Source organism: Phasianus colchicus, chromosome 7 (genome assembly GCF_987193195.1).
Source record: "Phasianus colchicus chromosome 7, bPhaCol1.hap1.1, whole genome shotgun sequence".
In the NCBI taxonomy this organism is placed as follows: domain Eukaryota; kingdom Metazoa; phylum Chordata; class Aves; order Galliformes; family Phasianidae; genus Phasianus; species Phasianus colchicus.
Window position 1 is genome coordinate 19,694,698 of NC_143442.1, and position 12,764 is coordinate 19,707,461.

Genomic DNA, 12,764 nt, shown 5'->3' on the forward strand with positions numbered 1-12,764 from the left:
AATTGTAGCTGTCAAAAAAAAAAAAAAAAAGCAACAACAGATTTTGGAGATAAAAAGCAAAATCAGGAAGGAGGAATTCCAACAAATTAAAAAAAAATGCTCAAGAGTACCAAGAAAACAGGAACATAAAATTTGGAATTTGCTTTCAGTTGTTTCACCAAGGTCTGCAGACCTGCACTAGCTGAAATGTCTGGAATCTGCACTGGTTTTGCAACTACCACATCCCTGAGGTGGGAAACTGAGAGAAGAGCATGTAAAGAGATGAAGATCTGAAGAACCTATGCTTGATGCAATCATGAAGAAGGAATAGCACATACATCTTATCCTGTGGCTCTGAGTCAGCTCCCGTTTTGGTTCCCTTTCTGCAGAAAGAGTTGTGATAAAGTTGATGACACTGGAGTCCTCTGAGATTCAGATGCAACAGCTGAGGAGCCTCTGTAGGATGCATCAACAGGGATAGGAACAGGTGCACCAGTGAATTTGGAACTGATTACCTTCCTATCATATAAGGGCCATCTAGAAGTCTAGCACCATACAGGTTAAAGCAAGGATGTGCTAAAGTAAAAGTCCTTACTTCTAAAGGGGTATTTTCCCCTTTAAAGCAGATACAGCAGATGCTTACGAGCACAGTTAGCAACAGGGTACAGCAAAACTGGGAAGCCTCAGGGAAAGGCTTAAACTAGAAGCAAATGCAAGGAAACACTTCCAGTGAAGAGAGAAGAGACAACTATTCTAGCAGGCATGGAAGATTGCCAAGCAGAGATCTGCCACAACAGGCATTGGAAGTCTTCAAATGAAAAGGCCTGGGAAGCATTGCAATTACTGTGCCTTGGTTCGCCTCACATGCTGCACAGTTCAGAAAGCTAAATGTCTATCATGTGTTTCTTGAATAGCACAACTCATCACAGAGTTCCAAAACTGTTTCTAATGAGAAAGTTCAGAAATAGACTCGTAAGTATTAGCAGATCGTCAACTCTGCTTTATTGCAAACAAAACAAAAACCCCTGACACTTCTAACACATGCAGTATTTTTATAAACTAAAACTCACAAGGCCCACAATTCAGAAATTAAGTCTCATATTAGCTTTTTTTAGGTCAATATTTTAAGAGCTTTACTTTAGTAAGCTAGTGGCATTTAACTGTATTAACATTTTTCTTTTCTGACCTTTAGATTCACTTAATAATGAACATACAGCAATATCAGAAGTTTAACTGGTAAAGGCTCAACAACTGATACGAATAGTAAAAAAGGGTACACAACAAAAAGTAATTTACAAACTACAACTTCAAAGATAGAAAGCAACACTCACTTAGAACATCTTATAAAGAGATCTTCCTGAGAACTCCTTTATCAAAAATTGCCCATAGGATTGCTCAGAAAATATGGGTGACTTTCCTTTTTAACTTATCTCTCAGTATTCGATTATAGTATATACAAGGGCTGCTCTGAAAGTAATGCCTCCTATTTTTTTATGTTGGCCCACAATGTCAGAGGTGGATGTATGGCAGTAAAGGCTGAACCTGTCTGTGAATACTCCATTGCATGGTGTTGCCATGTGACAGACGGCAACAGAGGGGCGCCCTGACAAAATGGCATCCAACATGGAAGTGCATACGGAAAAAAAGTGTGCAGCTGAATTCCTCCATGTGGAAAAATTGGCATCCACTGACATTTGTTGATGCTTGCTGAATGTTTAATGAAGACCAAACTGTAGATGTGAACACAGTGAGGCAGTGGGTGATGTGCTTCACACCACCAGTAGAAATAGTGATGTGAATGACAAGCTACATTACGGACAGCCACTTTGACTTTTACAAGCGTGGCATGCAGGCTCTTATTCATCATTGGCAAAAATGCATTGCTAATGGTGGTGACTGTATTGAAAAATAGTGTTTTGTAGCTGAGAATTTGTTCTATCAGCTAGTGTTATTGTGCTCTTTGTATCTGTTGAAGTTTCTGCAGAAATAAGAGGCTTTACTTTTGTAGTGACCTACGTATTTAGACACTTGTACTATGAAAAATATTTTTTTAATCTTTCAAAATTATATTTGTTCCTTGGAAGACAATGTTTTGTGAACTAGAGAATACTTGAATGCTTCTGTAAGGAAAGATGAGAAGGATGTAAGACATTTTGATAACTTTTACCATGCAAACTTCTGATACAATAATATGAATGCTTTCTTCCTTGAACAATAAATATATTAAACTATTATCTATTCTAGTGTTGTTTAACAGAAGATTTCAAAATATTTCTCATCAAGAGGAAACAGTTTAAGATGAGAGTGTATTAAGATAACTGGACTGTCGTATGAAACCTACCTGTTTCCCTAGGAATCACAACTGAAAGGAGGACTAGCTTTGAGTACGGTTTTAGAACAGCTCGTCGTCAGTGTGCAGACTGCCAGCATTTCACTTGCTAAATAAACAAACAAAGCTCACAGCTGAATTATTGTACTATACGATATGCTTGTTGATCCTTTGGAAAGGTTGAAGGATCTAGATACTTCAGTATCAGTCACCTACCATTATGAAATCTTTCTGGTATTCCTCAGTGTCTTTCTGGATTTATTTATAATAAACCATGTTGGTTTTTGTCATGTTTCTCTTTTCTGAATCTTGAGTGTACACAAAACTATTGACCTTGCCCCATACTGCTATCTGGAGCATCAACATATACAAACTCTGCTTATTATGTTATTAATATTCATAAACAGGTAAAACATTCCCAGATCCTGACAGATATTTGGTCAAAAGATTACTATTCTCATACATAACCTATAAGCTAATTTCTGTGCAGCCTCTACTTTTAAAGGCAGATGAGAGACAAACACGTGATCTGTGGTTTGCGGTTGGAAGAATGCTAACCATTCTGTCAGTTCATTACAGCTACAGATGTCAAACACCAAGGTGCTTACAGGTTATTTCCAACTTAAAGTGTACAGTGAGTGATTTAAAATACTGCTATACTTAAAATTACAAGCAGTTTGACTACAATCTGTATCATAAAAAAATGCCATTCTTCAGTTTTCCATTTGCAGAAAGATCTAATTATACTTGTGAGGCTCAGATGTTTTCAGAAGCCAAAAACATTTCCAGCTATGTTTCTGGATTCTTGGCTGTGCTGCAGCTGTTTACACAGCTCCACTGTTGCATACCTAGAAGCCAACAGAGCTAAACATGGAAAAAACTATCTGTGACCAATACTGGTGCAGGGCTGACTTTCTAAATGAGTCAGCCTTGCTTCTACTCTATAGGCCTCTATAGATACTGAAATATGGAAATACTGTCCTGCTCTAGAGACATTACAGGACCCTGCAACACCTTGCATAGCTGCTTTGAGAAGGCTTAGAGGAAACTGCTCAGAAAAGTCTCAGGACTCCTTCTGGGTCAGTGGGACAGATATTTGTTTGGTTCTACCTACTGCACACAGGTACTGCTGAGAAAGAAGCATAAGAATAAGATCATGGCATACCTTTTTAAGAAAAAAAGCACAACACAACAGCACTGTTATTAGTCATCAGGCCTAGCTAGAATCACTTTAGAAATGCCTGGAATATAGAATAATTATTTTCCCCTATTTGTATCACTCACTGTCTATTTTGTGAAAGAGTTGATAATGAAAATAAAATGTTAACATTTAAATAGAGATAACTATCTTTTCCCTTTATCATATAACATAAAATATGGCTGGAAAATGTGTTTATTCTTGCAGGAATCAAGTAACCTCCACCTGGAAAAAGTGTAAAGTGGAATACATTTTTACAGTTCATATGGCACACATGACACCAGTGCCTGGATGGCTTGCTTCATGTCATATCCAAGCATGGTACAGCAACATGTTAATTTTATATGTCAATAGGATTCTGAAAGAAATCCAGATTAACTCCTGAGACTAACCTGAACTTTTATTCTTGTGGTTTGCTGTTCTAGAAACAAAATCACTGTTTTCTGTTGTCTCTGGTTCAGCAGAGTAGGGATTGATGTGGTTTTGTGGTTTCCTTAATTGTAGTAGGAACTAACCAAAAAACTCACTTGGTCCTCTTGCTGTGTCATTCTCACCATTACTTTTGTTGAGTCATTACTGCACATTACAATGTGAAAAGGAAACCTCCTAGACACTCTTTTGTTGTTGTTCTTACTTTCATTATAGCTAACTTCTCTTTTACAGCAGACTTCAAGCTTGCACTGTATATTCAAATGTCATTATTAAGTCTAAATACATCATAGAATTATAAAAATGTTGAAGATTAATTTCAGTGCACAGTTTGACAAGATAAAAGCATTAGTTCTTAAACATTCTTACCTCTATACATGTTGCTTTGAATTTATTGGTGATTATGCCTCTTCACAGCATCCTCCTCATGCAAGCAGGACATCTGAAACAAAAGAAAGGGAACTAAATTAAATGTTGCTCCCAAAGCTTAGTTAAGTATAACATATATTTCCAGATATTTCACCAAAATGAAAAAGCAAACTGTAAATAAATTGGAAATTACTAAATCTTTAAAATACTCCTGGTTCATAGAAGGGTATTCTAGGAAAGCACCATTGCTTTCTTTTCCCCAGGTATTTGCTACTCCACACAAACAGTGACAGGATAATGGGCTAAGATAAACTTTTGATCTGAACTAATACGGCTTTTGGAAAGGTGAAAGAAAATTCTAGTGTTAAACCAGAAGCCTTATGAAGGGGTGTTTAAATTAAAAGCAATTCAAACACAACTGACTTCGGAAGAAAAATCTCAGAAGCTTCAGAAAGAAACAGTCTGTAAATCAGTCCAATACTAAAGAATGTGAAACAAGATGAAGCCAAGGCACTGTATCTATGATGATCTCACATAGACAAACATCATATGGATAACATTTCTGGCTAGGCTAAGGTTCTGCAGATTGGACCTTCTTAAAAATACTGAGTATGAGCATGGATGTAACCAGTCAGCAATATCAAATGCATGCTGCAAAACCTAAGACAACCTGCTGTTGGAAGATATATATGTTGCCATGTGAGATCAAGAGCATATTTTTCAATAACACAGGAAAGAGAACACAATGGAAACTTTAAGATTCCCACTTGTTCTCAGTCCAAAGTTAATATAACTCTACTTATAGCAGACAGAAACACATACCTTGTAGCACTGGAGTAAAACTTATGTCAATATCTGTACTAGCTACTGACTATTAATATCACATCAGCAATCAAATAACTGTCACTGCAGGGTGGACATGATTTAATATGTTCTGACAACTCACAAGTGTCCCATTCTTGCCCTTTGATTTCAAGCCCACCATTTCACACTTGATTATGAAGAGTTAATGGAAGAGGACAAACCAATGACAAATAGTTGATATAGGCTATATGAGATTAAATGAAGCCATACTGAACATTGAAGAAAAGTCAAACATACTTCACAAAGCTACAGCAGTATAATCTGTTCAGAAATTCTGTGGTATGAAAGATAAAAACCTTAATTTTAGATGCTCTGTGAACTGAAGAAAATAATCTGACAACTTTAGGTGAAGCAAATAGAGAAAAAGCTACAAGAATGCCAAAAGGCTGGTTTCATAGCAAGTGGAAAGGAAAACTTCCCAACAAAAGGAAGCCAGCAGTCTCTAAGGTGCAAGATCATACCAACATAATTTGTCACACCCAGTCTTAGAACTTTAGAAAGAAAAGCTACTGAACAAAACCACAGTGGGCCTTAATTTTCTTTAAGGGTGATGGATGCAGAATGTGTTATGCAATCACGACAAACAACAGGTGCAGCAGGTTCCAGCTCATCAATCCATCTCAGTGATGAAAGAACCACCTTTCCCCCCAAATTTCCTTCTGCACACATTAGACATAAAAGTTCTAGAGAGCACAGCTGTTGAGGAAAAGAAAAGTAATTTCCAAGATAAAGTTAGGGGAGAATAGTTAGTCTTGCTTGTAGTAAATTCTTGCCATTCTGTTGAGATGCTTCAGTCATCTGTATTTTGAAGCAAAAGTGAAAAGAGGGTAAGAAGCTCTGCCACCTCAGACAAGAAATGACCATTGTTGTTCTTGTATGGATCTGCCTACTTGCAGTACAGCTGGAGGCCGGTGTTGAAGCTCTCTGACCGCTCCAGCTTTTGTCAGGAGGGTAGGGCCCTGCAGTACTGGGCCAGAAGCTGCGCATTTTCCAACTTCTGATGCCCAGGCAGCATAAAAGAGATGTGGTACAAAAAAAATGAAGCAGAGGGAGAAAGGAGGGGGTAGGACTTGATGGGACAGGCTGTAGACAGGAGGCATCTTGCATGATGTGAACAAGGGAATAATACTGCACAAAGCAGGAGTAGAATGTGACTCTTAAAGAAACCTCACTTCCCAAAATTCACAGGAGAACCCAGAGCATCTGTGGAGGGGTTTACAGACACAGCAAACATCTTTGAAACCCTCTGGTGAAGTAGGTGGTCCAAACTGGAGAAAATTAGACTTCTCTAGTTTTCTGCTGTTCTTTGAACTCAACTAATAAAGGCTTAAAAAAGTAGATATAAAGGCCTGGTATTCTTGATGATCCTTTGCGAGCACATAAGCCACAGTCATACTTCCAAAGGTTAAAATCTATCTTCATCCAGCAGAGTTTTTTAAGAGCAGGAAGTTTCATGTGAATGTTATATTTCATGTGAATGTTAAAGTGAAATTAAATTGATTGTAAAATCCAAGCACTTAAAAATTATAAGTAGTCAGAATTAGAGCTGTCTATGCAACATTAATGAATTCAATTTTAATATTACCTGGATTATAACGTAATTTATAATTGCAGGATCATATATTTTCCCCCTTAATTTAATTCCCTTGGGATGGATTAAGTAAGGAAAAAAAAAAACTGTTTGTGAACACCAACATGAACCACATATTTACTAAACCCATGAGTCAGCTGTGCAGACAGAGCTGAGGATTAGACATAATAAAATCTTAGAAGATTATGAATTTTGCTTAGGGAGAGATTGCTGTTTCCTTAAGGATGAGAATCTAGTCTTAGACATGCATACATAACTTCTCATTATTATTCAGGGGTAAGGAACAACCATTCAAACTTCTTTGTGTCCTTCCTCCAGAGGGATTTGTTAGGGCTGAAATACCAACTCATATCAGTATGAAAGATCATGTTTCTAAAGTTCTTATTTTGCTCCTTCTACCAATAGTACAACCTAAGTTTGCTTCAATGTAAATTTTGTAATTGCAGTAGTAGCCATCTGTCCCCAGTATCATCTCCTAAATCACTTGCTCCACTATCAGACTCGGCCCTTCTTTGTGGGACCCACACAGTCCTGCCAAGTGCTGTGACTACGCTGCTGTCTCTGTCCTCTCTGCCACCAAGAGAAATAGTAGAGACATAATTCTGTGAACTCAGCTTTCATCAGAAACAAACCAGGACTGCAGGTGCCTTTACTAGGATATGGAAAATGGCCATCAGCACTGCTCCTCCATTGAAGGAGCAGCTGTGCGACTACGCAGATACCTTACTTGGCCAAAGCTGGATCCTGCTCTACCCTCCCAAGAGCAGTATCCTCTTTGAGTGACAGAGGTCTGGTGAGTTTGCAGTAATAGAACATTTCCATGAAAACAACTATCTTCTCTATAGCACACAGCAGCTCAGGCAGAGTACTAGGCTAGAGCTGCTGCACTCTTCTGAACAGCAGATTTGTACCTCACCAGCCTGGACTGGAAGCTGAACAAAACACGTCTGCTTGACACTGCTGCTCCTCACCAATCTGCTGTGACTCCTGCTGTGTCAGGAGTGTTGAGCACTGATTTCTGTCATGTCACCAGGTGTGGTGAAATGTCCTGGCTTTTTAGAAACTGCAACCGACATAAACTCTAATTTGTTTTTTTTGCTTCTAAAGAAGTTTCTATCTCCCCTTCAGAGGATGAAACAAACAGTACCTTTTGGCAGCTAGGTACTTCTTCCAGTAGTGTATGAAAAATATTTTTCTTCCTTACACTGAATTCAATATCAAATTCCCAGTATTGAAAAATCAACTCCCTCTCACTTGAGTTAATTTGTATTTAAGGTTTTGCTTTGCCTTTTCAGCCTTTTAAAGCTGTCATTAGAATGTTTACCCAGTTCTCCAATTTACGTCTGCTCATTTATATTTATCTATATAAAATATTAAGGCAGCTTTAATAAATGAGCAACAAATGAAATTCATAAATGAACAACCTCTTTTATGAAGTTAATATAAGTTCTTATGTCGTTGTCCAATACAAAATCTGACTGACTCAAGTGGGAAATATTTTCCACTTACCTTTTTTCATATATCCATACTCTTTACTTACTATTTAAAACTAGATCCTTCACAACTTTATCAGGTTCATAAACTTTTATTTGTAAAATTAAATGACTATATTGGATTTTTTAATCCTTTCATGTGGCTTTCTCCACCCTGAAAATGTACAGAACCTTCCTTTTTTTTAAATGTTTGTCCTTTCATCCACTTAAACAATTTTTTTTAAAGCTCATTTCAGCCCCACCTCTGTTTTCACCTGCTTCTCAGCAATGCCTGGTTTTTGTAATTGCCTGTTTCCATCCCAGGTGCACCTCCATGTGCCTGCCTGGCTCAGACATGCGTGGGTAATTGGCCATGCAGGTGTCCTTGTTCAGAGTTACCCGCTGTTCCCCCTTAGCAGCCTTGTTTAAAGGTCACACAAATCAGTTCAAAGGGAAAATGTATTTCAGAAGCAGCCATTATAGAAGTATATTTGGGATACAGTACTTTGACGGAATTGTTCAAGTACTAGTTTTGAATGACCACGTGCAGGTTTCGTGACCTGACTCCTGATCCTTCAAATGCTGAAGCATTCCAAGTACTCTGTAGCACCATATTTATGTGAACAAATTTCATATAATTCCAGTTGTGAATGTTTCTATCAGCTGGTGTGCAGATGTTTCAGACTGGTTAACACAAAGCAAAATAAATGCAACTAGAGTTTTCACAGCCATGTGACAAGCAATTTGCAACAGAAATCTACTGCCTGCTCTAGATGGTTAGGCCACACGAAAACTTTATTTATATAATCCTTTGTTCTGAACTTCCCTTAATTCCTAAAGACAAAAAAAAAAAAACATATTTCAAGCTAAATAAAACTGGAAAGTAGTGTACGTACACATCCCTGTTCCTTGCTGCTTTCTCAGTTGTTCTTCTTTTCTTTGTAAAACATGCAGGAGAGGAGCTGAAGCACTATCAAGTCATGGTGGCAATGTAAACAAATCAGAAGAGCAATTTACTGTTTTGCTTTGCATGGGTACAATACCCCATACACATGCAGGAAAGGAAAGTCTGCCTTTCATGTTTTACATAAGGGTTTGACGTGTCAATACATGCCAAGACAAGTGTATAGTATGTGCAGCATAAGGGTAAACAGCAAATAAAAAAAGCAGGTAAACTTGCTTGTTTGGTATGTGTGTGAATACCATAAACACCACATTGCTCACATTAGACATGCTTATACTCTGCTTATTTGCATTTGTTTTCATCTAGATCACTCCACACAGATGTGGCTGCAAACAGTAGAGTTAATAATGCCTAAACAGTATAATTCAAACAACCCCTCTGTAGACAAGCACCTAAAAAGGCAGTTATCAGATAACACACTGCTGTTTCCTAGGATTATTCCTGTAACTGAACATATCTGCAGAAGTCCAAAGACTAGTAAAACATAAGGAAAGTTGGATGATGAAATCAGTCAACTGCTGCCCTCCCTTCTGAATCATAAACCTCTGGCTCTAGTCAGAACAAATGCATAGAACTGATTGCCACTAACAAGAATCTGTGAGAAGTTTAAGGCTTGCCCCTCTTGAACTGTGAGTACTTCAACAGTGGGGCTAAGGAGGGCTGCTGTCAGTCCTTTTAGAGACAGGGCCAATCAGTCAGCCAAGCTGCTGCTCACAGGGGTGGCTGGGAACAGGACCTCTAAACACCCACAGGGATGGCCCTGCTCTGAAGTGTTTGTGTGCATGCGTTTAATGATAACGGCAGGTTTAGGTAAATAGCAAAATATATGTTCTAACTTACGTTAGCATTCATTATATAACAAAAAAAAATATATCTTTATTCAGTCCAGTCTGTAGCAATTGGACAGATCAGTACAATGAGAAAGATGTTACAACAGAGGTGTGATGATGGATGAACCAGCACAATAGAAAGGTGCTATAAAATAATAGAAAAAGATTGCTCACCCATATCAGAAAATTCTAGGTTTGCAGGGAAAAGCTTCACCAAGAAGAGATCTCCAGAAAAAAAACAGTCCCTAGGGGCAGTCAGCCCTTAAATGAGGTCTAAGAGAGGTGCAGCCAGGTTTTACTGGTGGCACACTTGAATTGCCTTCACCTGTGCCCCCAGTCCTTTCCCCAGGTGCTCAATCAGTGGTTCAGGCTGTGACTCAACTATTCTCATACACTGGCTGTTGTCTACTAGTATCTTCTGTCTTGATGATCTGTTCTCTTAAGCATTGTTAAAAGTCTGCTCACTTTTGGAACTAATTACCACTGGTGTATATTTTGTGAAGAGAGAAGATGCACCTTTCAATAGGCTTTTTCTCTTCAGTACATGCCTTGTTTTGAATAAATACGGTATAATTTTTTAAAAGAAATGGAGCATTTCTCACAACACAATGCAATCAAAAGAGGGAGTAGGGAATATTATCCGAAATGATTTACAATATTTTTAAGGTAAGTCTTAATTCCAAACTGATTTCAATTAATGGGAATAAGTTGTTTCAGCTAGCTTTGGGTTGAGCCTCAAAGCTTTAATTTACTAACACACACACACACATCTGGCAGGACTTGGCAAGTGGGATTCCTGTGAGTTCCTCACCTATGCTGAGGTGGTACTTGTACTTCTGGTACTTGTTCTGTGTCACTGGACGCATTGGAATGTTTTTTTTTTAATCGAAGAAAGTAATGTAACTACCAGAGATGTCTTTTTTTTTTTTTTCTTTCAACTAGAAGGAACAAATTAAGTGCTGGATTGTAAACCATCTCCCTTTGACCTCCTTCTGTGACTGTGTTTCTGACCTTGACAGGCACTTTATCACTGCACTGCAATAACAAAAGAATGAGATATATATGACACATAGTGGGTAAATGGTGTCCAGCCATCTGACAGCGATTCTTTCAGTGTTCTGCTCTTGTCTCCTCTACAGGAGTTGAAAGATTAACCAAGTGCCTACGTATCGAGTGGGGAAAAAAAAAGTATTCTCGTTAAATAAACAAGGAAAGGAAAATGTTGAGCCTTTATCTTGGAAGGTGCATACTATAAAAATTGTCTTAGTCAATGCAGTTCTCAGTTTCAATGTTTTGTGTATAAAACCTGTGTGCCTGCCTGAAGCACGGTGATTGAAACTGAAGGAGGAATTTAACCACTCTCATCTTCTGTTCTAGTGACACTCAGAGTGGATGAGTGTGTTCTCTGCAGCCTTAGTGAAGCCCAATAGTTCAGGTAGAAGAAAATGCAAAGCTTCTACACAGATATTTGAGGATTGTGGGACATGGCCTCTCATTGCATTTTAAGACATACTCAGTATTTGATGAAAATTCAGGCATTTTCTGTTGTGTGGTATGCATGAGTCCAATAACAGGACAGCACACACAGGGAGTCTTGATGAGCGATCCAGAATGCTTATGAGTTCTAACATTAACAGCCCCTGTTACTGGCCTAGAAACTTGTTTTAATCATGAGAATGATGCTTACCACACTATATGATACAAAGGGCTGTGGCTTCCTCAGGAAGTGGAGGTAAGCAAGGAAATAAGCAATATGCCCTGAGTCATCACCTGTCTGTATTTGTGAAGGACAACAGGGGCATGGTGCAAGCTGCACTGACATCACTGGTTGCATATGGATTCAGGACTCCCTTCTTAACTCCATCAGTGATAACTGCAGACGACAGGCAATTAGATGTGCTTTGAAGAAGTGTTCTAAGGTTAGTTCTATCGATAGTATTTTAATTTTTTTTCTGGTATATATTTGTATATCAGAATTTATAATCAGTGTATTCGTAAATGGTGTGGAATAATACTTTGTTCCAGTTTTTTTGCAAAGTTGCTGCTGGGTAATGGACGATGCATTCTTTTGGAAGTTGAAGATCAATGGTGTTTCTGTTCCGAATAAAGAGTTGGACTGGAATTTTCTAAGAGAAAGGTACTTAGCCTAGAAAGACATTGAAGCAAACACCTTGTTAATCTTCACTGTCCACATTTTTCAAAAAAGATTTGCTGTGAGAAGACTCAGGAATAAGCATTTTACAAAATGACTAAGAGCAAACTCCACTTCTCAACATCCAGTTTATAATTCTTCTGTGATTCATAGGTTCTATTCATATTACTAGTTTGATTTCCTTACTAGCTTTTCTGACTCAATTGTTCTTTATTTTCCAGTCTTCCTGTTCTCACCTTAATTTGCAAATCTCTGGTGCACTTCCTTATAGAAGGCTTCAGGGAGATGAAACAAAAAGTAAAAGTAGAAGCCCAAATCCTGTTCTGTGGCCTACAGTAACTCATGTATAAACAGTGGTCACTCCTATAAAAGATTTCAGAAGAAAGGCACACATCTTTGTTAATGACTAACATATTGGAGGGCAGGAATTGTGTACTACGCTGGCATGTGATATTTTTTGTTGCATATTGTATTTATCTTGTATGTTACTCAGGGAAGATAACAATAAGTGTACAGGAAGACACGTTTCCTGACATGGAACTTGACACAGTGAGGCCAGACAGTCCCAAATGGAGAAGAAAGGGATC

General features: G+C 38.2%; 1 protein-coding gene across 6 annotated transcripts in view; it reads right to left on the minus strand.

The window, feature by feature from the left end:
- Nucleotides 1–12,764, minus strand: part of LOC116232851 (neurabin-2-like) — a 113,194-nt gene that overhangs the window by 57,531 nt on the left and 42,899 nt on the right. For 5 of the 6 annotated variants that reach the window (XR_016468267.1, XM_090144024.1, XM_090144023.1 and 2 more), the window contains exon 4: nt 4,305–4,377. The gene's annotated coding sequence lies outside the window, so the exon portion shown is untranslated. Of the gene's footprint in view, nt 1–4,304; nt 4,378–10,199; nt 10,230–12,764 lie in introns of those variants that run through there. The other variant, XM_031599462.2, reaches the window with a different exon arrangement.